General features: G+C 52.1%; 63 non-coding genes across 63 annotated transcripts; all 63 read left to right on the top strand.

Moving 5' to 3' along the window:
• The first annotated feature begins 87 nt into the window (after positions 1-87).
• trnaa-ugc (transfer RNA alanine (anticodon UGC)) lies at positions 88-159 on the top strand. The gene has a single exon. It is a non-coding gene; the product is annotated as a tRNA-Ala (tRNA).
• Positions 160-509: 350 nt separating this feature from the next.
• Positions 510-581, top strand: trnaa-cgc (transfer RNA alanine (anticodon CGC)). Its single transcript has one exon. It is a non-coding gene; the product is annotated as a tRNA-Ala (tRNA).
• Positions 582-804: 223 nt separating this feature from the next.
• trnaa-ugc (transfer RNA alanine (anticodon UGC)) lies at positions 805-876 on the top strand. The gene has a single exon. It is a non-coding gene; the product is annotated as a tRNA-Ala (tRNA).
• A 209-nt stretch (positions 877-1,085) lies between these two features.
• Positions 1,086-1,157, top strand: trnaa-cgc (transfer RNA alanine (anticodon CGC)). The gene has a single exon. It is a non-coding gene; the product is annotated as a tRNA-Ala (tRNA).
• Positions 1,158-1,380: 223 nt separating this feature from the next.
• Positions 1,381-1,452, top strand: trnaa-ugc (transfer RNA alanine (anticodon UGC)). The gene has a single exon. It is a non-coding gene; the product is annotated as a tRNA-Ala (tRNA).
• A 214-nt stretch (positions 1,453-1,666) lies between these two features.
• trnaa-ugc (transfer RNA alanine (anticodon UGC)) lies at positions 1,667-1,738 on the top strand. Its single transcript has one exon. It is a non-coding gene; the product is annotated as a tRNA-Ala (tRNA).
• A 350-nt stretch (positions 1,739-2,088) lies between these two features.
• trnaa-cgc (transfer RNA alanine (anticodon CGC)) lies at positions 2,089-2,160 on the top strand. Its single transcript has one exon. It is a non-coding gene; the product is annotated as a tRNA-Ala (tRNA).
• A 223-nt stretch (positions 2,161-2,383) lies between these two features.
• On the top strand, positions 2,384-2,455 carry trnaa-ugc (transfer RNA alanine (anticodon UGC)). The gene has a single exon. It is a non-coding gene; the product is annotated as a tRNA-Ala (tRNA).
• A 209-nt stretch (positions 2,456-2,664) lies between these two features.
• Positions 2,665-2,736, top strand: trnaa-cgc (transfer RNA alanine (anticodon CGC)). Its single transcript has one exon. It is a non-coding gene; the product is annotated as a tRNA-Ala (tRNA).
• A 223-nt stretch (positions 2,737-2,959) lies between these two features.
• On the top strand, positions 2,960-3,031 carry trnaa-ugc (transfer RNA alanine (anticodon UGC)). Its single transcript has one exon. It is a non-coding gene; the product is annotated as a tRNA-Ala (tRNA).
• Positions 3,032-3,245: 214 nt separating this feature from the next.
• On the top strand, positions 3,246-3,317 carry trnaa-ugc (transfer RNA alanine (anticodon UGC)). The gene has a single exon. It is a non-coding gene; the product is annotated as a tRNA-Ala (tRNA).
• Positions 3,318-3,667: 350 nt separating this feature from the next.
• trnaa-cgc (transfer RNA alanine (anticodon CGC)) lies at positions 3,668-3,739 on the top strand. The gene has a single exon. It is a non-coding gene; the product is annotated as a tRNA-Ala (tRNA).
• Positions 3,740-3,962: 223 nt separating this feature from the next.
• trnaa-ugc (transfer RNA alanine (anticodon UGC)) lies at positions 3,963-4,034 on the top strand. Its single transcript has one exon. It is a non-coding gene; the product is annotated as a tRNA-Ala (tRNA).
• A 209-nt stretch (positions 4,035-4,243) lies between these two features.
• trnaa-cgc (transfer RNA alanine (anticodon CGC)) lies at positions 4,244-4,315 on the top strand. The gene has a single exon. It is a non-coding gene; the product is annotated as a tRNA-Ala (tRNA).
• Positions 4,316-4,538: 223 nt separating this feature from the next.
• On the top strand, positions 4,539-4,610 carry trnaa-ugc (transfer RNA alanine (anticodon UGC)). Its single transcript has one exon. It is a non-coding gene; the product is annotated as a tRNA-Ala (tRNA).
• A 214-nt stretch (positions 4,611-4,824) lies between these two features.
• On the top strand, positions 4,825-4,896 carry trnaa-ugc (transfer RNA alanine (anticodon UGC)). The gene has a single exon. It is a non-coding gene; the product is annotated as a tRNA-Ala (tRNA).
• A 350-nt stretch (positions 4,897-5,246) lies between these two features.
• On the top strand, positions 5,247-5,318 carry trnaa-cgc (transfer RNA alanine (anticodon CGC)). Its single transcript has one exon. It is a non-coding gene; the product is annotated as a tRNA-Ala (tRNA).
• A 223-nt stretch (positions 5,319-5,541) lies between these two features.
• On the top strand, positions 5,542-5,613 carry trnaa-ugc (transfer RNA alanine (anticodon UGC)). The gene has a single exon. It is a non-coding gene; the product is annotated as a tRNA-Ala (tRNA).
• A 209-nt stretch (positions 5,614-5,822) lies between these two features.
• Positions 5,823-5,894, top strand: trnaa-cgc (transfer RNA alanine (anticodon CGC)). The gene has a single exon. It is a non-coding gene; the product is annotated as a tRNA-Ala (tRNA).
• Positions 5,895-6,117: 223 nt separating this feature from the next.
• trnaa-ugc (transfer RNA alanine (anticodon UGC)) lies at positions 6,118-6,189 on the top strand. Its single transcript has one exon. It is a non-coding gene; the product is annotated as a tRNA-Ala (tRNA).
• Positions 6,190-6,403: 214 nt separating this feature from the next.
• On the top strand, positions 6,404-6,475 carry trnaa-ugc (transfer RNA alanine (anticodon UGC)). The gene has a single exon. It is a non-coding gene; the product is annotated as a tRNA-Ala (tRNA).
• A 350-nt stretch (positions 6,476-6,825) lies between these two features.
• Positions 6,826-6,897, top strand: trnaa-cgc (transfer RNA alanine (anticodon CGC)). The gene has a single exon. It is a non-coding gene; the product is annotated as a tRNA-Ala (tRNA).
• Positions 6,898-7,120: 223 nt separating this feature from the next.
• trnaa-ugc (transfer RNA alanine (anticodon UGC)) lies at positions 7,121-7,192 on the top strand. The gene has a single exon. It is a non-coding gene; the product is annotated as a tRNA-Ala (tRNA).
• Positions 7,193-7,401: 209 nt separating this feature from the next.
• trnaa-cgc (transfer RNA alanine (anticodon CGC)) lies at positions 7,402-7,473 on the top strand. The gene has a single exon. It is a non-coding gene; the product is annotated as a tRNA-Ala (tRNA).
• Positions 7,474-7,696: 223 nt separating this feature from the next.
• On the top strand, positions 7,697-7,768 carry trnaa-ugc (transfer RNA alanine (anticodon UGC)). The gene has a single exon. It is a non-coding gene; the product is annotated as a tRNA-Ala (tRNA).
• A 214-nt stretch (positions 7,769-7,982) lies between these two features.
• trnaa-ugc (transfer RNA alanine (anticodon UGC)) lies at positions 7,983-8,054 on the top strand. The gene has a single exon. It is a non-coding gene; the product is annotated as a tRNA-Ala (tRNA).
• A 350-nt stretch (positions 8,055-8,404) lies between these two features.
• On the top strand, positions 8,405-8,476 carry trnaa-cgc (transfer RNA alanine (anticodon CGC)). The gene has a single exon. It is a non-coding gene; the product is annotated as a tRNA-Ala (tRNA).
• Positions 8,477-8,699: 223 nt separating this feature from the next.
• trnaa-ugc (transfer RNA alanine (anticodon UGC)) lies at positions 8,700-8,771 on the top strand. Its single transcript has one exon. It is a non-coding gene; the product is annotated as a tRNA-Ala (tRNA).
• A 350-nt stretch (positions 8,772-9,121) lies between these two features.
• trnaa-cgc (transfer RNA alanine (anticodon CGC)) lies at positions 9,122-9,193 on the top strand. The gene has a single exon. It is a non-coding gene; the product is annotated as a tRNA-Ala (tRNA).
• Positions 9,194-9,416: 223 nt separating this feature from the next.
• trnaa-ugc (transfer RNA alanine (anticodon UGC)) lies at positions 9,417-9,488 on the top strand. The gene has a single exon. It is a non-coding gene; the product is annotated as a tRNA-Ala (tRNA).
• A 214-nt stretch (positions 9,489-9,702) lies between these two features.
• Positions 9,703-9,774, top strand: trnaa-ugc (transfer RNA alanine (anticodon UGC)). Its single transcript has one exon. It is a non-coding gene; the product is annotated as a tRNA-Ala (tRNA).
• Positions 9,775-10,124: 350 nt separating this feature from the next.
• On the top strand, positions 10,125-10,196 carry trnaa-cgc (transfer RNA alanine (anticodon CGC)). Its single transcript has one exon. It is a non-coding gene; the product is annotated as a tRNA-Ala (tRNA).
• Positions 10,197-10,419: 223 nt separating this feature from the next.
• Positions 10,420-10,491, top strand: trnaa-ugc (transfer RNA alanine (anticodon UGC)). The gene has a single exon. It is a non-coding gene; the product is annotated as a tRNA-Ala (tRNA).
• Positions 10,492-10,700: 209 nt separating this feature from the next.
• Positions 10,701-10,772, top strand: trnaa-cgc (transfer RNA alanine (anticodon CGC)). Its single transcript has one exon. It is a non-coding gene; the product is annotated as a tRNA-Ala (tRNA).
• A 209-nt stretch (positions 10,773-10,981) lies between these two features.
• Positions 10,982-11,053, top strand: trnaa-ugc (transfer RNA alanine (anticodon UGC)). Its single transcript has one exon. It is a non-coding gene; the product is annotated as a tRNA-Ala (tRNA).
• Positions 11,054-11,267: 214 nt separating this feature from the next.
• trnaa-ugc (transfer RNA alanine (anticodon UGC)) lies at positions 11,268-11,339 on the top strand. Its single transcript has one exon. It is a non-coding gene; the product is annotated as a tRNA-Ala (tRNA).
• Positions 11,340-11,689: 350 nt separating this feature from the next.
• On the top strand, positions 11,690-11,761 carry trnaa-cgc (transfer RNA alanine (anticodon CGC)). The gene has a single exon. It is a non-coding gene; the product is annotated as a tRNA-Ala (tRNA).
• A 223-nt stretch (positions 11,762-11,984) lies between these two features.
• On the top strand, positions 11,985-12,056 carry trnaa-ugc (transfer RNA alanine (anticodon UGC)). Its single transcript has one exon. It is a non-coding gene; the product is annotated as a tRNA-Ala (tRNA).
• A 209-nt stretch (positions 12,057-12,265) lies between these two features.
• trnaa-cgc (transfer RNA alanine (anticodon CGC)) lies at positions 12,266-12,337 on the top strand. Its single transcript has one exon. It is a non-coding gene; the product is annotated as a tRNA-Ala (tRNA).
• Positions 12,338-12,560: 223 nt separating this feature from the next.
• On the top strand, positions 12,561-12,632 carry trnaa-ugc (transfer RNA alanine (anticodon UGC)). Its single transcript has one exon. It is a non-coding gene; the product is annotated as a tRNA-Ala (tRNA).
• A 214-nt stretch (positions 12,633-12,846) lies between these two features.
• On the top strand, positions 12,847-12,918 carry trnaa-ugc (transfer RNA alanine (anticodon UGC)). The gene has a single exon. It is a non-coding gene; the product is annotated as a tRNA-Ala (tRNA).
• A 350-nt stretch (positions 12,919-13,268) lies between these two features.
• trnaa-cgc (transfer RNA alanine (anticodon CGC)) lies at positions 13,269-13,340 on the top strand. Its single transcript has one exon. It is a non-coding gene; the product is annotated as a tRNA-Ala (tRNA).
• Positions 13,341-13,563: 223 nt separating this feature from the next.
• trnaa-ugc (transfer RNA alanine (anticodon UGC)) lies at positions 13,564-13,635 on the top strand. Its single transcript has one exon. It is a non-coding gene; the product is annotated as a tRNA-Ala (tRNA).
• A 209-nt stretch (positions 13,636-13,844) lies between these two features.
• Positions 13,845-13,916, top strand: trnaa-cgc (transfer RNA alanine (anticodon CGC)). Its single transcript has one exon. It is a non-coding gene; the product is annotated as a tRNA-Ala (tRNA).
• Positions 13,917-14,139: 223 nt separating this feature from the next.
• trnaa-ugc (transfer RNA alanine (anticodon UGC)) lies at positions 14,140-14,211 on the top strand. Its single transcript has one exon. It is a non-coding gene; the product is annotated as a tRNA-Ala (tRNA).
• A 214-nt stretch (positions 14,212-14,425) lies between these two features.
• Positions 14,426-14,497, top strand: trnaa-ugc (transfer RNA alanine (anticodon UGC)). Its single transcript has one exon. It is a non-coding gene; the product is annotated as a tRNA-Ala (tRNA).
• A 350-nt stretch (positions 14,498-14,847) lies between these two features.
• trnaa-cgc (transfer RNA alanine (anticodon CGC)) lies at positions 14,848-14,919 on the top strand. Its single transcript has one exon. It is a non-coding gene; the product is annotated as a tRNA-Ala (tRNA).
• Positions 14,920-15,142: 223 nt separating this feature from the next.
• trnaa-ugc (transfer RNA alanine (anticodon UGC)) lies at positions 15,143-15,214 on the top strand. The gene has a single exon. It is a non-coding gene; the product is annotated as a tRNA-Ala (tRNA).
• Positions 15,215-15,423: 209 nt separating this feature from the next.
• On the top strand, positions 15,424-15,495 carry trnaa-cgc (transfer RNA alanine (anticodon CGC)). The gene has a single exon. It is a non-coding gene; the product is annotated as a tRNA-Ala (tRNA).
• Positions 15,496-15,718: 223 nt separating this feature from the next.
• trnaa-ugc (transfer RNA alanine (anticodon UGC)) lies at positions 15,719-15,790 on the top strand. The gene has a single exon. It is a non-coding gene; the product is annotated as a tRNA-Ala (tRNA).
• A 214-nt stretch (positions 15,791-16,004) lies between these two features.
• trnaa-ugc (transfer RNA alanine (anticodon UGC)) lies at positions 16,005-16,076 on the top strand. Its single transcript has one exon. It is a non-coding gene; the product is annotated as a tRNA-Ala (tRNA).
• Positions 16,077-16,426: 350 nt separating this feature from the next.
• On the top strand, positions 16,427-16,498 carry trnaa-cgc (transfer RNA alanine (anticodon CGC)). The gene has a single exon. It is a non-coding gene; the product is annotated as a tRNA-Ala (tRNA).
• Positions 16,499-16,721: 223 nt separating this feature from the next.
• Positions 16,722-16,793, top strand: trnaa-ugc (transfer RNA alanine (anticodon UGC)). The gene has a single exon. It is a non-coding gene; the product is annotated as a tRNA-Ala (tRNA).
• A 209-nt stretch (positions 16,794-17,002) lies between these two features.
• trnaa-cgc (transfer RNA alanine (anticodon CGC)) lies at positions 17,003-17,074 on the top strand. The gene has a single exon. It is a non-coding gene; the product is annotated as a tRNA-Ala (tRNA).
• Positions 17,075-17,297: 223 nt separating this feature from the next.
• Positions 17,298-17,369, top strand: trnaa-ugc (transfer RNA alanine (anticodon UGC)). The gene has a single exon. It is a non-coding gene; the product is annotated as a tRNA-Ala (tRNA).
• A 214-nt stretch (positions 17,370-17,583) lies between these two features.
• trnaa-ugc (transfer RNA alanine (anticodon UGC)) lies at positions 17,584-17,655 on the top strand. The gene has a single exon. It is a non-coding gene; the product is annotated as a tRNA-Ala (tRNA).
• Positions 17,656-18,005: 350 nt separating this feature from the next.
• trnaa-cgc (transfer RNA alanine (anticodon CGC)) lies at positions 18,006-18,077 on the top strand. The gene has a single exon. It is a non-coding gene; the product is annotated as a tRNA-Ala (tRNA).
• Positions 18,078-18,300: 223 nt separating this feature from the next.
• On the top strand, positions 18,301-18,372 carry trnaa-ugc (transfer RNA alanine (anticodon UGC)). The gene has a single exon. It is a non-coding gene; the product is annotated as a tRNA-Ala (tRNA).
• A 209-nt stretch (positions 18,373-18,581) lies between these two features.
• On the top strand, positions 18,582-18,653 carry trnaa-cgc (transfer RNA alanine (anticodon CGC)). Its single transcript has one exon. It is a non-coding gene; the product is annotated as a tRNA-Ala (tRNA).
• Positions 18,654-18,876: 223 nt separating this feature from the next.
• On the top strand, positions 18,877-18,948 carry trnaa-ugc (transfer RNA alanine (anticodon UGC)). The gene has a single exon. It is a non-coding gene; the product is annotated as a tRNA-Ala (tRNA).
• A 214-nt stretch (positions 18,949-19,162) lies between these two features.
• Positions 19,163-19,234, top strand: trnaa-ugc (transfer RNA alanine (anticodon UGC)). The gene has a single exon. It is a non-coding gene; the product is annotated as a tRNA-Ala (tRNA).
• Positions 19,235-19,584: 350 nt separating this feature from the next.
• On the top strand, positions 19,585-19,656 carry trnaa-ugc (transfer RNA alanine (anticodon UGC)). Its single transcript has one exon. It is a non-coding gene; the product is annotated as a tRNA-Ala (tRNA).
• Positions 19,657-20,006: 350 nt separating this feature from the next.
• trnaa-cgc (transfer RNA alanine (anticodon CGC)) lies at positions 20,007-20,078 on the top strand. The gene has a single exon. It is a non-coding gene; the product is annotated as a tRNA-Ala (tRNA).
• The last annotated feature ends 99 nt before the right edge of the window (positions 20,079-20,177 follow it).

Here is a 20,177-nt window from a genome sequence, read left to right as displayed (position 1 = left end):
TCCGTGGACTTCCACAAATAGGAATAGAGGCCTCTTGCACGGCACAACGTCTAGGCTGGGAAGTGTAATCATTTGACAACCACTGAAGGGGATGTAGCTCAGTGGTAGAGCGCATGCTTTGCATGTATGAGGCCCCAGGTTCAATCCCCGGCATCTCCATTTATGCAGCACTGAATGGACTTTGGGGACCGCCGCAAGCCTCGAGAAAGAGTAGCTAGTTTGCAAGGTTCACAGCCGACACGAAAAGGTGCCTGTGAAAAGAAGCTCGTGCTCTGCCCGCTACCAACATTTGTGGATTGCGGTGCATGTTGCAAAACAGAGCAAGTAGCGAACTTGGCTTCCTATTGCTGCACCAGTAAAGCACAACACCAAGTGCAGAGCAGCTGCCCACAATAGCCGGGAATTTGACTTTCCAGGAGAAATGAAACTGCTTGTGGAACAAAGGCCTGACGAGTTAGAGTGAAAGAAAATTTTGTTCACGAAGCGGCATCTTTATGACAGTGTCTGAGGGGGATGTAGCTCAGTGGTAGAGCGCATGCTTCGCATGTATGAGGTCCCGGGTTCAATCCCCGGCATCTCCACTTATGCGGCCCTAAAGGAGGTCAGGGTACCGTCGCAAGCCGTGGGTCAGGGTTTGCGCAGAATTTCACAAATCAAACCGCCTGTGGAGTGGAGAGGAGTGCCGTCAGAGGACCGGGCTGGCATTTTGTTGGCTCCTCCATGGACTTCCACAATTAGGTAAAGAGGCCTCTTGCACGGCACAACGTCTAGGCTGGGAAGTGTAATCTTTCGACAATCACTGAAGGGGATGTAGCTCAGTGGTAGAGCGCATGCTTTGCATGTATGAGGCCCCGGGTTCAATCCCCGGCATCTCCATTTATGCAGCACTGAAGGGACTTTGGGGACCACCGCAAGCCGTGGTTCAGGGTTTGCGCAGAAATTCACAAATCAAACCGCCTGTGGAGTGGAGAAGACCTGGCTAGTATTTTCTCGGCTCCTCCGTGGACTTCCACGATTAGGAATGTAGGCCTCTTGCACGGCACAACGTCTGTACTAGGAAGTATAATCTTTTGATGAATACTGAAGGGGATGTAGCTCAGTGGTAGAGCGCATGCTTCGCATGTATGAGGTCCCGGGTTCAATCCCCGGCATCTCCACTTATATGTCCCCAAAGGAGGTCTGGGTACAACCGCAAGCCGTGGCTCAGGGTTTGCGCAGAATTTCATAAATCAAACAGCCTGTGGAGCGGAGAGGAGCACCGTCAGAGGACCCGGCTGTTACTTTGTTGGCTCAAACGTGCACTTCGACAATTAGCATTATAAGCCTCTTGCACGGCACAACGTCTAGGCTGGGAAGTGTAATCTTTTGACAACTTCTGAAGGGGATGTAGCTCAGTGGTAGAGCGCATGCTTTGCATGTATGAGGCCCCGGGTTCAATCCCCGGCATCTCCACTTTTGCAGCACTTTGGGGATGGCCGCAAGCCGTGGTTCAAGGTTTGCGCAGAATTTCACAAATCAAACCGCCTGTGGAGTGGAGAGGAGCGCCGTCAGAGGACCGGGCTAGTATTTTGTTGGCTCCTCCGTGGACTTCCACAAATAGGAATAGAGGCCTCTTGCACGGCACAACGTCTAGGCTGGGAAGTGTAATCATTTGACAACCACTGAAGGGGATGTAGCTCAGTGGTAGAGCGCATGCTTTGCATGTATGAGGCCCCGGGTTCAATCCCCGGCATCTCCATTTATGCAGCACTGAATGGACTTTGGGGACCGCCGCAAGCCTCGAGAAAGAGTAGCTAGTTTGCAAGGTTCACAGCCGACACGAAAAGGTGCCTGTGAAAAGAAGCTCGTGCTCTGCCGGCTACCAACATTTGTGGATTGCGGTGGATGTTGCAAAACAGAGCAAGTAGCGAACTTGGCTTCCTATTGCTGCACCAGTAAAGCACAACACCAAGTGCAGAGCAGCTGCCCACAATAGCCGGGAATTTGACTTTCCAGGAGAAATGAAACTGCTTGTGGAACAAAGGCCTGACGAGTTAGAGTGAAAGAAAATTTTGTTCACGAAGTGGCATCTTTATGACAGTGTCTGAGGGGGATGTAGCTCAGTGGTAGAGCGCATGCTTCGCATGTATGAGGTCCCGGGTTCAATCCCCGGCATCTCCACTTATGCGGCCCTAAAGGAGGTCAGGGTACCGTCGCAAGCCGTGGGTCAGGGTTTGCGCAGAATTTCACAAATCAAACCGCCTGTGGAGTGGAGAGGAGTGCCGTCAGAGGACCGGGCTGGCATTTTGTTGGCTCCTCCATGGACTTCCACAATTAGGAAAAGAGGCCTCTTGCACGGCACAACGTCTAGGCTGGGAAGTGTAATCTTTCGACAATCACTGAAGGGGATGTAGCTCAGTGGTAGAGCGCATGCTTTGCATGTATGAGGCCCCGGGTTCAATCCCCGGCATCTCCATTTATGCAGCACTGAAGGGACTTTGGGGACCACCGCAAGCCGTGGTTCAGGGTTTGCGCAGAAATTCACAAATCAAACCGCCTGTGGAGTGGAGAAGACCTGGCTAGTATTTTCTCGGCTCCTCCGTGGACTTCCACGATTAGGAATGTAGGCCTCTTGCACGGCACAACGTCTGTACTAGGAAGTATAATCTTTTGATGAATACTGAAGGGGATGTAGCTCAGTGGTAGAGCGCATGCTTCGCATGTATGAGGTCCCGGGTTCAATCCCCGGCATCTCCACTTATATGTCCCCAAAGGAGGTCTGGGTACAACCGCAAGCCGTGGCTCAGGGTTTGCGCAGAATTTCATAAATCAAACAGCCTGTGGAGCGGAGAGGAGCACCGTCAGAGGACCCGGCTGTTACTTTGTTGGCTCAAACGTGCACTTCGACAATTAGCATTATAAGCCTCTTGCACGGCACAACGTCTAGGCTGGGAAGTGTAATCTTTTGACAACTTCTGAAGGGGATGTAGCTCAGTGGTAGAGCGCATGCTTTGCATGTATGAGGCCCCGGGTTCAATCCCCGGCATCTCCACTTTTGCAGCACTTTGGGGATGGCCGCAAGCCGTGGTTCAAGGTTTGCGCAGAATTTCACAAATCAAACCGCCTGTGGAGTGGAGAGGAGCGCCGTCAGAGGACCGGGCTAGTATTTTGTTGGCTCCTCCGTGGACTTCCACAAATAGGAATAGAGGCCTCTTGCACGGCACAACGTCTAGGCTGGGAAGTGTAATCATTTGACAACCACTGAAGGGGATGTAGCTCAGTGGTAGAGCGCATGCTTTGCATGTATGAGGCCCCGGGTTCAATCCCCGGCATCTCCATTTATGCAGCACTGAATGGACTTTGGGGACCGCCGCAAGCCTCGAGAAAGAGTAGCTAGTTTGCAAGGTTCACAGCCGACACGAAAAGGTGCCTGTGAAAAGAAGCTCGTGCTCTGCCCGCTACCAACATTTGTGGATTGCGGTGCATGTTGCAAAACAGAGCAAGTAGCGAACTTGGCTTCCTATTGCTGCAGCAGTAAAGCACAACACCAAGTGCAGAGCAGCTGCCCACAATAGCCGGGAATTTGACTTTCCAGGAGAAATGAAACTGCTTGTGGAACAAAGGCCTGACGAGTTAGAGTGAAAGACAATTTTGTTCACGAAGCGGCATCTTTATGACAGTGTCTGAGGGGGATGTAGCTCAGTGGTAGAGCGCATGCTTCGCATGTATGAGGTCCCGGGTTCAATCCCCGGCATCTCCACTTATGCGGCCCTAAAGGAGGTCAGGGTACCGTCGCAAGCCGTGGGTCAGGGTTTGCGCAGAATTTCACAAATCAAACCGCCTGTGGAGTGGAGAGGAGTGCCGTCAGAGGACCGGGCTGGCATTTTGTTGGCTCCTCCATGGACTTCCACAATTAGGAAAAGAGGCCTCTTGCACGGCACAACGTCTAGGCTGGGAAGTGTAATCTTTCGACAATCACTGAAGGGGATGTAGCTCAGTGGTAGAGCGCATGCTTTGCATGTATGAGGCCCCGGGTTCAATCCCCGGCATCTCCATTTATGCAGCACTGAAGGGACTTTGGGGACCACCGCAAGCCGTGGTTCAGGGTTTGCGCAGAAATTCACAAATCAAACCGCCTGTGGAGTGGAGAAGACCTGGCTAGTATTTTCTCGGCTCCTCCGTGGACTTCCACGATTAGGAATGTAGGCCTCTTGCACGGCACAACGTCTGTACTAGGAAGTATAATCTTTTGATGAATACTGAAGGGGATGTAGCTCAGTGGTAGAGCGCATGCTTCGCATGTATGAGGTCCCGGGTTCAATCCCCGGCATCTCCACTTATATGTCCCCAAAGGAGGTCTGGGTACAACCGCAAGCCGTGGCTCAGGGTTTGCGCAGAATTTCATAAATCAAACAGCCTGTGGAGCGGAGAGGAGCACCGTCAGAGGACCCGGCTGTTACTTTGTTGGCTCAAACGTGCACTTCGACAATTAGCATTATAAGCCTCTTGCACGGCACAACGTCTAGGCTGGGAAGTGTAATCTTTTGACAACTTCTGAAGGGGATGTAGCTCAGTGGTAGAGCGCATGCTTTGCATGTATGAGGCCCCGGGTTCAATCCCCGGCATCTCCACTTTTGCAGCACTTTGGGGATGGCCGCAAGCCGTGGTTCAAGGTTTGCGCAGAATTTCACAAATCAAACCGCCTGTGGAGTGGAGAGGAGCGCCGTCAGAGGACCGGGCTAGTATTTTGTTGGCTCCTCCGTGGACTTCCACAAATAGGAATAGAGGCCTCTTGCACGGCACAACGTCTAGGCTGGGAAGTGTAATCATTTGACAACCACTGAAGGGGATGTAGCTCAGTGGTAGAGCGCATGCTTTGCATGTATGAGGCCCCGGGTTCAATCCCCGGCATCTCCATTTATGCAGCACTGAATGGACTTTGGGGACCGCCGCAAGCCTCGAGAAAGAGTAGCTAGTTTGCAAGGTTCACAGCCGACACGAAAAGGTGCCTGTGAAAAGAAGCTCGTGCTCTGCCCGCTACCAACATTTGTGGATTGCGGTGCATGTTGCAAAACAGAGCAAGTAGCGAACTTGGCTTCCTATTGCTGCAGCAGTAAAGCACAACACCAAGTGCAGAGCAGCTGCCCACAATAGCCGGGAATTTGACTTTCCAGGAGAAATGAAACTGCTTGTGGAACAAAGGCCTGACGAGTTAGAGTGAAAGACAATTTTGTTCACGAAGCGGCATCTTTATGACAGTGTCTAAGGGGGATGTAGCTCAGTGGTAGAGCGCATGCTTCGCATGTATGAGGTCCCGGGTTCAATCCCCGGCATCTCCACTTATGCGGCCCTAAAGGAGGTCAGGGTACCGTCGCAAGCCGTGGGTCAGGGTTTGCGCAGAATTTCACAAATCAAACCGCCTGTGGAGTGGAGAGGAGTGCCGTCAGAGGACCGGGCTGGCATTTTGTTGGCTCCTCCATGGACTTCCACAATTAGGAAAAGAGGCCTCTTGCACGGCACAACGTCTAGGCTGGGAAGTGTAATCTTTCGACAATCACTGAAGGGGATGTAGCTCAGTGGTAGAGCGCATGCTTTGCATGTATGAGGCCCCGGGTTCAATCCCCGGCATCTCCATTTATGCAGCACTGAAGGGACTTTGGGGACCACCGCAAGCCGTGGTTCAGGGTTTGCGCAGAAATTCACAAATCAAACCGCCTGTGGAGTGGAGAAGACCTGGCTAGTATTTTCTCGGCTCCTCCGTGGACTTCCACGATTAGGAATGTAGGCCTCTTGCACGGCACAACGTCTGTACTAGGAAGTATAATCTTTTGATGAATACTGAAGGGGATGTAGCTCAGTGGTAGAGCGCATGCTTCGCATGTATGAGGTCCCGGGTTCAATCCCCGGCATCTCCACTTATATGTCCCCAAAGGAGGTCTGGGTACAACCGCAAGCCGTGGCTCAGGGTTTGCGCAGAATTTCATAAATCAAACAGCCTGTGGAGCGGAGAGGAGCACCGTCAGAGGACCCGGCTGTTACTTTGTTGGCTCAAACGTGCACTTCGACAATTAGCATTATAAGCCTCTTGCACGGCACAACGTCTAGGCTGGGAAGTGTAATCTTTTGACAACTTCTGAAGGGGATGTAGCTCAGTGGTAGAGCGCATGCTTTGCATGTATGAGGCCCCGGGTTCAATCCCCGGCATCTCCACTTTTGCAGCACTTTGGGGATGGCCGCAAGCCGTGGTTCAAGGTTTGCGCAGAATTTCACAAATCAAACCGCCTGTGGAGTGGAGAGGAGCGCCGTCAGAGGACCGGGCTAGTATTTTGTTGGCTCCTCCGTGGACTTCCACAAATAGGAATAGAGGCCTCTTGCACGGCACAACGTCTAGGCTGGGAAGTGTAATCATTTGACAACCACTGAAGGGGATGTAGCTCAGTGGTAGAGCGCATGCTTTGCATGTATGAGGCCCCGGGTTCAATCCCCGGCATCTCCATTTATGCAGCACTGAATGGACTTTGGGGACCGCCGCAAGCCTCGAGAAAGAGTAGCTAGTTTGCAAGGTTCACAGCCGACACGAAAAGGTGCCTGTGAAAAGAAGCTCGTGCTCTGCCCGCTACCAACATTTGTGGATTGCGGTGCATGTTGCAAAACAGAGCAAGTAGCGAACTTGGCTTCCTATTGCTGCAGCAGTAAAGCACAACACCAAGTGCAGAGCAGCTGCCCACAATAGCCGGGAATTTGACTTTCCAGGAGAAATGAAACTGCTTGTGGAACAAAGGCCTGACGAGTTAGAGTGAAAGAAAATTTTGTTCACGAAGTGGCATCTTTATGACAGTGTCTGAGGGGGATGTAGCTCAGTGGTAGAGCGCATGCTTCGCATGTATGAGGTCCCGGGTTCAATCCCCGGCATCTCCACTTATGCGGCCCTAAAGGAGGTCAGGGTACCGTCGCAAGCCGTGGGTCAGGGTTTGCGCAGAATTTCACAAATCAAACCGCCTGTGGAGTGGAGAGGAGTGCCGTCAGAGGACCGGGCTGGCATTTTGTTGGCTCCTCCATGGACTTCCACAATTAGGAAAAGAGGCCTCTTGCACGGCACAACGTCTAGGCTGGGAAGTGTAATCTTTCGACAATCACTGAAGGGGATGTAGCTCAGTGGTAGAGCGCATGCTTTGCATGTATGAGGCCCCGGGTTCAATCCCCGGCATCTCCATTTATGCAGCACTGAAGGGACTTTGGGGACCACCGCAAGCCGTGGTTCAGGGTTTGCGCAGAAATTCACAAATCAAACCGCCTGTGGAGTGGAGAAGACCTGGCTAGTATTTTCTCGGCTCCTCCGTGGACTTCCACGATTAGGAATGTAGGCCTCTTGCACGGCACAACGTCTGTACTAGGAAGTATAATCTTTTGATGAATACTGAAGGGGATGTAGCTCAGTGGTAGAGCGCATGCTTCGCATGTATGAGGTCCCGGGTTCAATCCCCGGCATCTCCACTTATATGTCCCCAAAGGAGGTCTGGGTACAACCGCAAGCCGTGGCTCAGGGTTTGCGCAGAATTTCATAAATCAAACAGCCTGTGGAGCGGAGAGGAGCACCGTCAGAGGACCCGGCTGTTACTTTGTTGGCTCAAACGTGCACTTCGACAATTAGCATTATAAGCCTCTTGCACGGCACAACGTCTAGGCTGGGAAGTGTAATCTTTTGACAACTTCTGAAGGGGATGTAGCTCAGTGGTAGAGCGCATGCTTTGCATGTATGAGGCCCCGGGTTCAATCCCCGGCATCTCCACTTTTGCAGCACTTTGGGGATGGCCGCAAGCCGTGGTTCAAGGTTTGCGCAGAATTTCACAAATCAAACCGCCTGTGGAGTGGAGAGGAGCGCCGTCAGAGGACCGGGCTAGTATTTTGTTGGCTCCTCCGTGGACTTCCACAAATAGGAATAGAGGCCTCTTGCACGGCACAACGTCTAGGCTGGGAAGTGTAATCATTTGACAACCACTGAAGGGGATGTAGCTCAGTGGTAGAGCGCATGCTTTGCATGTATGAGGCCCCGGGTTCAATCCCCGGCATCTCCATTTATGCAGCACTGAATGGACTTTGGGGACCGCCGCAAGCCTCGAGAAAGAGTAGCTAGTTTGCAAGGTTCACAGCCGACACGAAAAGGTGCCTGTGAAAAGAAGCTCGTGCTCTGCCCGCTACCAACATTTGTGGATTGCGGTGCATGTTGCAAAACAGAGCAAGTAGCGAACTTGGCTTCCTATTGCTGCAGCAGTAAAGCACAACACCAAGTGCAGAGCAGCTGCCCACAATAGCCGGGAATTTGACTTTCCAGGAGAAATGAAACTGCTTGTGGAACAAAGGCCTGACGAGTTAGAGTGAAAGAAAATTTTGTTCACGAAGCGGCATCTTTATGACAGTGTCTGAGGGGGATGTAGCTCAGTGGTAGAACGCATGCTTCGCATGTATGAGTTTCCGGGTTCAATCCCTGGCATCTCCACTTATGCGGCCCTAAAGGAGGTCAGGGTACCGTCGCAAGCCGTGGGTCAGGGTTTGCGCAGAATTTCACAAATCAAACCGCCTGTGGAGTGGAGAGGAGTGCCGTCAGAGGACCGGGCTGGCATTTTGTTGGCTCCTCCATGGACTTCCACAATTAGGAAAAGAGGCCTCTTGCACGGCACAACGTCTAGGCTGGGAAGTGTAATCATTTGACAACCACTGAAGGGGATGTAGCTCAGTGGTAGAGCGCATGCTTTGCATGTATGAGGCCCCGGGTTCAATCCCCGGCATCTCCATTTATGCAGCACTGAATGGACTTTGGGGACCGCCGCAAGCCTCGAGAAAGAGTAGCTAGTTTGCAAGGTTCACAGCCGACACGAAAAGGTGCCTGTGAAAAGAAGCTCGTGCTCTGCCCGCTACCAACATTTGTGGATTGCGGTGCATGTTGCAAAACAGAGCAAGTAGCGAACTTGGCTTCCTATTGCTGCAGCAGTAAAGCACAACACCAAGTGCAGAGCAGCTGCCCACAATAGCCGGGAATTTGACTTTCCAGGAGAAATGAAACTGCTTGTGGAACAAAGGCCTGACGAGTTAGAGTGAAAGAAAATTTTGTTCACGAAGTGGCATCTTTATGACAGTGTCTGAGGGGGATGTAGCTCAGTGGTAGAGCGCATGCTTCGCATGTATGAGGTCCCGGGTTCAATCCCCGGCATCTCCACTTATGCGGCCCCAAAGGAGGTCAGGGTACCGTCGCAAGCCGTGGGTCAGGGTTTGCGCAGAATTTCACAAATCAAACCGCCTGTGGAGTGGAGAGGAGTGCCGTCAGAGGACCGGGCTGGCATTTTGTTGGCTCCTCCATGGACTTCCACAATTAGGAAAAGAGGCCTCTTGCACGGCACAACGTCTAGGCTGGGAAGTGTAATCTTTCGACAATCACTGAAGGGGATGTAGCTCAGTGGTAGAGCGCATGCTTTGCATGTATGAGGCCCCGGGTTCAATCCCCGGCATCTCCACTTTTGCAGCACTTTGGGGATGGCCGCAAGCCGTGGTTCAAGGTTTGCGCAGAATTTCACAAATCAAACCGCCTGTGGAGTGGAGAGGAGCGCCGTCAGAGGACCGGGCTAGTATTTTGTTGGCTCCTCCGTGGACTTCCACAAATAGGAATAGAGGCCTCTTGCACGGCACAACGTCTAGGCTGGGAAGTGTAATCATTTGACAACCACTGAAGGGGATGTAGCTCAGTGGTAGAGCGCATGCTTTGCATGTATGAGGCCCCGGGTTCAATCCCCGGCATCTCCATTTATGCAGCACTGAATGGACTTTGGGGACCGCCGCAAGCCTCGAGAAAGAGTAGCTAGTTTGCAAGGTTCACAGCCGACACGAAAAGGTGCCTGTGAAAAGAAGCTCGTGCTCTGCCCGCTACCAACATTTGTGGATTGCGGTGCATGTTGCAAAACAGAGCAAGTAGCGAACTTGGCTTCCTATTGCTGCAGCAGTAAAGCACAACACCAAGTGCAGAGCAGCTGCCCACAATAGCCGGGAATTTGACTTTCCAGGAGAAATGAAACTGCTTGTGGAACAAAGGCCTGACGAGTTAGAGTGAAAGAAAATTTTGTTCACGAAGCGGCATCTTTATGACAGTGTCTGAGGGGGATGTAGCTCAGTGGTAGAGCGCATGCTTCGCATGTATGAGGTCCCGGGTTCAATCCCCGGCATCTCCACTTATGCGGCCCTAAAGGAGGTCAGGGTACCGTCGCAAGCCGTGGGTCAGGGTTTGCGCAGAATTTCACAAATCAAACCGCCTGTGGAGTGGAGAGGAGTGCCGTCAGAGGACCGGGCTGGCATTTTGTTGGCTCCTCCATGGACTTCCACAATTAGGAAAAGAGGCCTCTTGCACGGCACAACGTCTAGGCTGGGAAGTGTAATCTTTCGACAATCACTGAAGGGGATGTAGCTCAGTGGTAGAGCGCATGCTTTGCATGTATGAGGCCCCGGGTTCAATCCCCGGCATCTCCATTTATGCAGCACTGAAGGGACTTTGGGGACCACCGCAAGCCGTGGTTCAGGGTTTGCGCAGAAATTCACAAATCAAACCGCCTGTGGAGTGGAGAAGACCTGGCTAGTATTTTCTCGGCTCCTCCGTGGACTTCCACGATTAGGAATGTAGGCCTCTTGCACGGCACAACGTCTGTACTAGGAAGTATAATCTTTTGATGAATACTGAAGGGGATGTAGCTCAGTGGTAGAGCGCATGCTTCGCATGTATGAGGTCCCGGGTTCAATCCCCGGCATCTCCACTTATATGTCCCCAAAGGAGGTCTGGGTACAACCGCAAGCCGTGGCTCAGGGTTTGCGCAGAATTTCATAAATCAAACAGCCTGTGGAGCGGAGAGGACCCGGCTGTTACTTTGTTGGCTCAAACGTGCACTTCGACAATTAGCATTATAAGCCTCTTGCACGGCACAACGTCTAGGCTCGGAAGTGTAATCTTTTGACAACTTCTGAAGGGGATGTAGCTCAGTGGTAGAGCGCATGCTTTGCATGTATGAGGCCCCGGGTTCAATCCCCGGCATCTCCACTTTTGCAGCACTTTGGGGATGGCCGCAAGCCGTGGTTCAAGGTTTGCGCAGAATTTCACAAATCAAACCGCCTGTGGAGTGGAGAGGAGCGCCGTCAGAGGACCGGGCTAGTATTTTGTTGGCTCCTCCGTGGACTTCCACAAATAGGAATAGAGGCCTCTTGCACGGCACAACGTCTAGGCTGGGAAGTGTAATCTTTTGACAACCACTGAAGGGGATGTAGCTCAGTGGTAGAGCGCATGCTTTGCATGTATGAGGCCCCGGGTTCAATCTCCGGCATCTCCATTTATGCAGCACTGAATGGACTTTGGGGACCGCCGCAAGCCTCGAGAAAGAGTAGCTAGTTTGCAAGGTTCACAGCCGACACGAAAAGGTGCCTGTGAAAAGAAGCTCGTGCTCTGCCCGCTACCAACATTTGTGGATTGCGGTGCATGTTGCAAAACAGAGCAAGTAGCGAACTTGGCTTCCTATTGCAGCAGCAGTAAAGCACAACACCAAGTGCAGAGCAGCTGCCCACAATAGCCCGGAATTTGACTTTCCAGGAGAAATGAAACTGCTTGTGGAACAAAGGCCTGACGAGTTAGAGTGAAAGAAAATTTTGTTCACGAAGTGGCATCTTTATGACAGTGTCTGAGGGGGATGTAGCTCAGTGGTAGAGCGCATGCTTCGCATGTATGAGGTCCCGGGTTCAATCCCCGGCATCTCCGCTTATGCGGCCCTAAAGGAGGTCAGGGTACCGTCGCAAGCCGTGGGTCAGGGTTTGCGCAGAATTTCACAAATCAAACCGCCTGTGGAGTGGAGAGGAGTGCCGTCAGAGGACCGGGCTGGCATTTTGTTGGCTCCTCCATGGACTTCCACAATTAGGAAAAGAGGCCTCTTGCACGGCACAACGTCTAGGCTGGGAAGTGTAATCTTTCGACAATCACTGAAGGGGATGTAGCTCAGTGGTAGAGCGCATGCTTTGCATGTATGAGGCCCCGGGTTCAATCCCCGGCATCTCCATTTATGCAGCACTGAAGGGACTTTGGGGACCACCGCAAGCCGTGGTTCAGGGTTTGCGCAGAAATTCACAAATCAAACCGCCTGTGGAGTGGAGAAGACCTGGCTAGTATTTTCTCGGCTCCTCCGTGGACTTCCACGATTAGGAATGTAGGCCTCTTGCACGGCACAACGTCTGTACTAGGAAGTATAATCTTTTGATGAATACTGAAGGGGATGTAGCTCAGTGGTAGAGCGCATGCTTCGCATGTATGAGGTCCCGGGTTCAATCCCCGGCATCTCCACTTATATGTCCCCAAAGGAGGTCTGGGTACAACCGCAAGCCGTGGCTCAGGGTTTGCGCAGAATTTCATAAATCAAACAGCCTGTGGAGCGGAGAGGAGCACCGTCAGAGGACCCGGCTGTTACTTTGTTGGCTCAAACGTGCACTTCGACAATTAGCATTATAAGCCTCTTGCACGGCACAACGTCTAGGCTGGGAAGTGTAATCTTTTGACAACTTCTGAAGGGGATGTAGCTCAGTGGTAGAGCGCATGCTTTGCATGTATGAGGCCCCGGGTTCAATCCCCGGCATCTCCACTTTTGCAGCACTTTGGGGATGGCCGCAAGCCGTGGTTCAAGGTTTGCGCAGAATTTCACAAATCAAACCGCCTGTGGAGTGGAGAGGAGCGCCGTCAGAGGACCGGGCTAGTATTTTGTTGGCTCCTCCGTGGACTTCCACAAATAGGAATAGAGGCCTCTTGCACGGCACAACGTCTAGGCTGGGAAGTGTAATCATTTGACAACCACTGAAGGGGATGTAGCTCAGTGGTAGAGCGCATGCTTTGCATGTATGAGGCCCCGGGTTCAATCCCCGGCATCTCCATTTATGCAGCACTGAATGGACTTTGGGGACCGCCGCAAGCCTCGAGAAAGAGTAGCTAGTTTGCAAGGTTCACAGCCGACACGAAAAGGTGCCTGTGAAAAGAAGCTCGTGCTCTGCCCGCTACCAACATTTGTGGATTGCGGTGCATGTTGCAAAACAGAGCAAGTAGCGAACTTGGCTTCCTATTGCTGCAGCAGTAAAGCACAACACCAAGTGCAGAGCAGCTGCCCACAATAGCCGGGAATTTGACTTTCCAGGAGAAATGAAACTGCTTGTGGAACAAAGGCCTGACGAGTTAGAGTGAAAGAAAATTTTGTTCACGAAGTGGCATCTTTATGACAGTGTCTGAGGGGGATGTAGCTCAGTGGTAGAGCGCATGCTTCGCATGTATGAGGTCCCGGGTTCAATCCCCGGCATCTCCACTTATGCGGCCCTAAAGGAGGTCAGGGTACCGTCGCAAGCCGTGGGTCAGGGTTTGCGCAGAATTTCACAAATCAAACCGCCTGTGGAGTGGAGAGGAGTGCCGTCAGAGGACCGGGCTGGCATTTTGTTGGCTCCTCCATGGACTTCCACAATTAGGAAAAGAGGCCTCTTGCACGGCACAACGTCTAGGCTGGGAAGTGTAATCTTTCGACAATCACTGAAGGGGATGTAGCTCAGTGGTAGAGCGCATGCTTTGCATGTATGAGGCCCCGGGTTCAATCCCCGGCATCTCCATTTATGCAGCACTGAAGGGACTTTGGGGACCACCGCAAGCCGTGGTTCAGGGTTTGCGCAGAAATTCACAAATCAAACCGCCTGTGGAGTGGAGAAGACCTGGCTAGTATTTTCTCGGCTCCTCCGTGGACTTCCACGATTAGGAATGTAGGCCTCTTGCACGGCACAACGTCTGTACTAGGAAGTATAATCTTTTGATGAATACTGAAGGGGATGTAGCTCAGTGGTAGAGCGCATGCTTCGCATGTATGAGGTCCCGGGTTCAATCCCCGGCATCTCCACTTATATGTCCCCAAAGGAGGTCTGGGTACAACCGCAAGCCGTGGCTCAGGGTTTGCGCAGAATTTCATAAATCAAACAGCCTGTGGAGCGGAGAGGAGCACCGTCAGAGGACCCGGCTGTTACTTTGTTGGCTCAAACGTGCACTTCGACAATTAGCATTATAAGCCTCTTGCACGGCACAACGTCTAGGCTGGGAAGTGTAATCTTTTGACAACTTCTGAAGGGGATGTAGCTCAGTGGTAGAGCGCATGCTTTGCATGTATGAGGCCCCGGGTTCAATCCCCGGCATCTCCACTTTTGCAGCACTTTGGGGATGGCCGCAAGCCGTGGTTCAAGGTTTGCGCAGAATTTCACAAATCAAACCGCCTGTGGAGTGGAGAGGAGCGCCGTCAGAGGACCGGGCTAGTATTTTGTTGGCTCCTCCGTGGACTTCCACAAATAGGAATAGAGGCCTCTTGCACGGCACAACGTCTAGGCTGGGAAGTGTAATCATTTGACAACCACTGAAGGGGATGTAGCTCAGTGGTAGAGCGCATGCTTTGCATGTATGAGGCCCCGGGTTCAATCCCCGGCATCTCCATTTATGCAGCACTGAATGGACTTTGGGGACCGCCGCAAGCCTCGAGAAAGAGTAGCTAGTTTGCAAGGTTCACAGCCGACACGAAAAGGTGCCTGTGAAAAGAAGCTCGTGCTCTGCCCGCTACCAACATTTGTGGATTGCGGTGCATGTTGCAAAACAGAGCAAGTAGCGAACTTGGCTTCCTATTGCTGCAGCAGTAAAGCACAACACCAAGTGCAGAGCAGCTGCCCACAATAGCCGGGAATTTGACTTTCCAGGAGAAATGAAACTGCTTGTGGAACAAAGGCCTGACGAGTTAGAGTGAAAGAAAATTTTGTTCACGAAGCGGCATCTTTATGACAGTGTCTGAGGGGGATGTAGCTCAGTGGTAGAGCGCATGCTTCGCATGTATGAGGTCCCGGGTTCAATCCCCGGCATCTCCACTTATGCGGCCCTAAAGGAGGTCAGGGTACCGTCGCAAGCCGTGGGTCAGGGTTTGCGCAGAATTTCACAAATCAAACCGCCTGTGGAGTGGAGAGGAGTGCCGTCAGAGGACCGGGCTGGCATTTTGTTGGCTCCTCCATGGACTTCCACAATTAGGAAAAGAGGCCTCTTGCACGGCACAACGTCTAGGCTGGGAAGTGTAATCTTTCGACAATCACTGAAGGGGATGTAGCTCAGTGGTAGAGCGCATGCTTTGCATGTATGAGGCCCCGGGTTCAATCCCCGGCATCTCCATTTATGCAGCACTGAAGGGACTTTGGGGACCACCGCAAGCCGTGGTTCAGGGTTTGCGCAGAAATTCACAAATCAAACCGCCTGTGGAGTGGAGAAGACCTGGCTAGTATTTTCTCGGCTCCTCCGTGGACTTCCACGATTAGGAATGTAGGCCTCTTGCACGGCACAACGTCTGTACTAGGAAGTATAATCTTTTGATGAATACTGAAGGGGATGTAGCTCAGTGGTAGAGCGCATGCTTCGCATGTATGAGGTCCCGGGTTCAATCCCCGGCATCTCCACTTATATGTCCCCAAAGGAGGTCTGGGTACAACCGCAAGCCGTGGCTCAGGGTTTGCGCAGAATTTCATAAATCAAACAGCCTGTGGAGCGGAGAGGAGCACCGTCAGAGGACCCGGCTGTTACTTTGTTGGCTCAAACGTGCACTTCGACAATTAGCATTATAAGCCTCTTGCACGGCACAACGTCTAGGCTGGGAAGTGTAATCTTTTGACAACTTCTGAAGGGGATGTAGCTCAGTGGTAGAGCGCATGCTTTGCATGTATGAGGCCCCGGGTTCAATCCCCGGCATCTCCACTTTTGCAGCACTTTGGGGATGGCCGCAAGCCGTGGTTCAAGGTTTGCGCAGAATTTCACAAATCAAACCGCCTGTGGAGTGGAGAGGAGCGCCGTCAGAGGACCGGGCTAGTATTTTGTTGGCTCCTCCGTGGACTTCCACAAATAGGAATAGAGGCCTCTTGCACGGCACAACGTCTAGGCTGGGAAGTGTAATCATTTGACAACCACTGAAGGGGATGTAGCTCAGTGGTAGAGCGCATGCTTTGCATGTATGAGGCCCCGGGTTCAATCCCCGGCATCTCCATTTATGCAGCACTGAATGGACTTTGGGGACCGCCGCAAGCCTCGAGAAAGAGTAGCTAGTTTGCAAGGTTCACAGCCGACACGAAAAGGTGCCTGTGAAAAGAAGCTCGTGCTCTGCCCGCTACCAACATTTGTGGATTGCGGTGCATGTTGCAAAACAGAGCAAGTAGCGAACTTGGCTTCCTATTGCTGCAGCAGTAAAGCACAACACCAAGTGCAGAGCAGCTGCCCACAATAGCCGGGAATTTGACTTTCCAGGAGAAATGAAACTGCTTGTGGAACAAAGGCCTGACGAGTTAGAGTGAAAGAAAATTTTGTTCACGAAGCGGCATCTTTATGACAGTGTCTGAGGGGGATGTAGCTCAGTGGTAGAGCGCATGCTTCGCATGTATGAGGTCCCGGGTTCAATCCCCGGCATCTCCACTTATGCGGCCCTAAAGGAGGTCAGGGTACCGTCGCAAGCCGTGGGTCAGGGTTTGCGCAGAATTTCACAAATCAAACCGCCTGTGGAGTGGAGAGGAGTGCCGTCAGAGGACCGGGCTGGCATTTTGTTGGCTCCTCCATGGACTTCCACAATTAGGAAAAGAGGCCTCTTGCACGGCACAACGTCTAGGCTGGGAAGTGTAATCTTTCGACAATCACTGAAGGGGATGTAGCTCAGTGGTAGAGCGCATGCTTTGCATGTATGAGGCCCCGTGTTCAATCCCCGGCATCTCCATTTATGCAGCACTGAAGGGACTTTGGGGACCACCGCAAGCCGTGGTTCAGGGTTTGCGCAGAAATTCACAAATCAAACCGCCTGTGGAGTGGAGAAGACCTGGCTAGTATTTTCTCGGCTCCTCCGTGGACTTCCACGATTAGGAATGTAGGCCTCTTGCACGGCACAACGTCTGTACTAGGAAGTATAATCTTTTGATGAATACTGAAGGGGATGTAGCTCAGTGGTAGAGCGCATGCTTCGCATGTATGAGGTCCCGGGTTCAATCCCCGGCATCTCCACTTATATGTCCCCAAAGGAGGTCTGGGTACAACCGCAAGCCGTGGCTCAGGGTTTGCGCAGAATTTCATAAATCAAACAGCCTGTGGAGCGGAGAGGAGCACCGTCAGAGGACCCGGCTGTTACTTTGTTGGCTCAAACGTGCACTTCGACAATTAGCATTATAAGCCTCTTGCACGGCACAACGTCTAGGCTGGGAAGTGTAATCTTTTGACAACTTCTGAAGGGGATGTAGCTCAGTGGTAGAGCGCATGCTTTGCATGTATGAGGCCCCGGGTTCAATCCCCGGCATCTCCACTTTTGCAGCACTTTGGGGATGGCCGCAAGCCGTGGTTCAAGGTTTGCGCAGAATTTCACAAATCAAACCGCCTGTGGAGTGGAGAGGAGCGCCGTCAGAGGACCGGGCTAGTATTTTGTTGGCTCCTCCGTGGACTTCCACAAATAGGAATAGAGGCCTCTTGCACGGCACAACGTCTAGGCTGGGAAGTGTAATCTTTTGACAACCACTGAAGGGGATGTAGCTCAGTGGTAGAGCGCATGCTTTGCATGTATGAGGCCCCGGGTTCAATCCCCGGCATTTCCATTTATGCAGCACTGAATGGACTTTGGGGACCGCCGCAAGCCTCGAGAAAGAGTAGCTAGTTTGCAAGGTTCACAGCCGACACGAAAAGGTGCCTGTGAAAAGAAGCTCGTGCTCTGCCCGCTACCAACATTTGTGGATTGCGGTGCATGTTGCAAAACAGAGCAAGTAGCGAACTTGGCTTCCTATTGCTGCAGCAGTAAAGCACAACACCAAGTGCAGAGCAGCTGCCCACAATAGCCGGGAATTTGACTTTCCAGGAGAAATGAAACTGCTTGTGGAACAAAGGCCTGACGAGTTAGAGTGAAAGAAAATTTTGTTCACGAAGCGGCATCTTTATGACAGTGTCTGAGGGGGATGTAGCTCAGTGGTAGAGCGCATGCTTCGCATGTATGAGGTCCCGGGTTCAATCCCCGGCATCTCCGCTTATGCCGCCCTAAAGGAGGTCAGGGTACCGTCGCAAGCCGTGGGTCAGGGTTTGCGCAGAATTTCACAAATCAAACCGCCTGTGGAGTGGAGAGGAGTGCCGTCAGAGGACCGGGCTGGCATTTTGTTGGCTCCTCCATGGACTTCCACAATTAGGAAAAGAGGCCTCTTGCACGGCACAACGTCTAGGCTGGGAAGTGTAATCTTTCGACAATCACTGAAGGGGATGTAGCTCAGTGGTAGAGCGCATGCTTTGCATGTATGAGGCCCCGGGTTCAATCCCCGGCATCTCCATTTATGCAGCACTGAAGGGACTTTGGGGACCACCGCAAGCCGTGGTTCAGGGTTTGCGCAGAAATTCACAAATCAAACCGCCTGTGGAGTGGAGAAGACCTGGCTAGTATTTTCTCGGCTCCTCCGTGGACTTCCACGATTAGGAATGTAGGCCTCTTGCACGGCACAACGTATGTACTAGGAAGTATAATCTTTTGATGAATACTGAAGGGGATGTAGCTCAGTGGTAGAGCGCATGCTTCGCATGTATGAGGTCCCGGGTTCAATCCCCGGCATCTCCACTTATATGTCCCCAAAGGAGGTCTGGGTACAACCGCAAGCCGTGGCTCAGGGTTTGCGCAGAATTTCATAAATCAAACAGCCTGTGGAGCGGAGAGGAGCACCGTCAGAGGACCCGGCTGTTACTTTGTTGGCTCAAACGTGCACTTCGACAATTAGCATTATAAGCCTCTTGCACGGCACAACGTCTAGGCTGGGAAGTGTAATCTTTTGACAACTTTTGAAGGGGATGTAGCTCAGTGGTAGAGCGCATGCTTTGCATGTATGAGGCCCCGGGTTCAATCCCCGCCATCTCCACTTTTGCAGCACTTTGGGGATGGCCGCAAGCCGTGGTTCAAGGTTTGCGCAGAATTTCACAAATCAAACCGCCTGTGGAGTGGAGAGCAGTGCCGTCAGAGGACCGGGCTGGCATTTTGTTGGCTCCTCCATGGACTTCCACAATTAGGAAAAGAGGCCTCTTGCACGGCACAACGTCTAGGCTGGGAAGTGTAATCTTTCGACAATCACTGAAGGGGATGTAGCTCAGTGGTAGAGCGCATGCTTTGCATGTATGAGGCCCCGGGTTCAATCCCCGGCATCTCCATTTATGCAGCACTGAATGGACTTTGGGGACCGCCGCAAGCCTCGAGAAAGAGTAGCTAGTTTGCAAGGTTCACAGCCGTCACGAAAAGGTGCCTGTGAAAAGAAGCTCGTGCTCTGCCCGCTACCAACATTTGTGGATTGCGGTGCATGTTGCAAAACAGAGCAAGTAGCGAACTTGGCTTCCTATTGCTGCAGCAGTAAAGCACAACACCAAGTGCAGAGCAGCTGCCCACAATAGCCGGGAATTTGACTTTCCAGGAGAAATGAAACTGCTTGTGGAACAAAGGCCTGACGAGTTAGAGTGAAAGAAAATTTTGTTCACGAAGTGGCATCTTTATGACAGTGTCTGAGGGGGATGTAGCTCAGTGGTAGAGCGCATGCTTTGCATGTATGAGGCCCCGGGTTCAATCCCCGGCATCTCCATTTATGCAGCACTGAATGGACTTTGGGGACCGCCGCAAGCCTCGAGAAAGAGTAGCTAGTTTGCAAGGTTCACAGCCGACACGAAAAGGTGCCTGTGAAAAGAAGCTCGTGCTCTGCCCGCTACCAACATTTGTGGATTGCGGTGCATGTTGCAAAACAGAGCAAGTAGCGAACTTGGCTTCCTATTGCTGCAGCAGTAAAGCACAACACCAAGTGCAGAGCAGCTGCCCACAATAGCCGGGAATTTGACTTTCCAGGAGAAATGAAACTGCTTGTGGAACAAAGGCCTGACGAGTTAGAGTGAAAGAAAATTTTGTTCACGAAGCGGCATCTTTATGACAGTGTCTGAGGGGGATGTAGCTCAGTGGTAGAGCGCATGCTTCGCATGTATGAGGTCCCGGGTTCAATCCCCGGCATCTCCACTTATGCGGCCCTAAAGGAGGTCAGGGTACCGTCGCAAGCCGTGGGTCAGGGTTTGCGCAGAATTTCACAAATCAAACCGCCTGTGGAGTGGAGAGGAG

This window comes from Sardina pilchardus, chromosome 23 (genome assembly GCF_963854185.1).
Source record: "Sardina pilchardus chromosome 23, fSarPil1.1, whole genome shotgun sequence".
Lineage (NCBI taxonomy): Eukaryota > Metazoa > Chordata > Actinopteri > Clupeiformes > Clupeidae > Sardina > Sardina pilchardus.
This window is presented reverse-complemented; position numbering and strand designations above follow the sequence as displayed.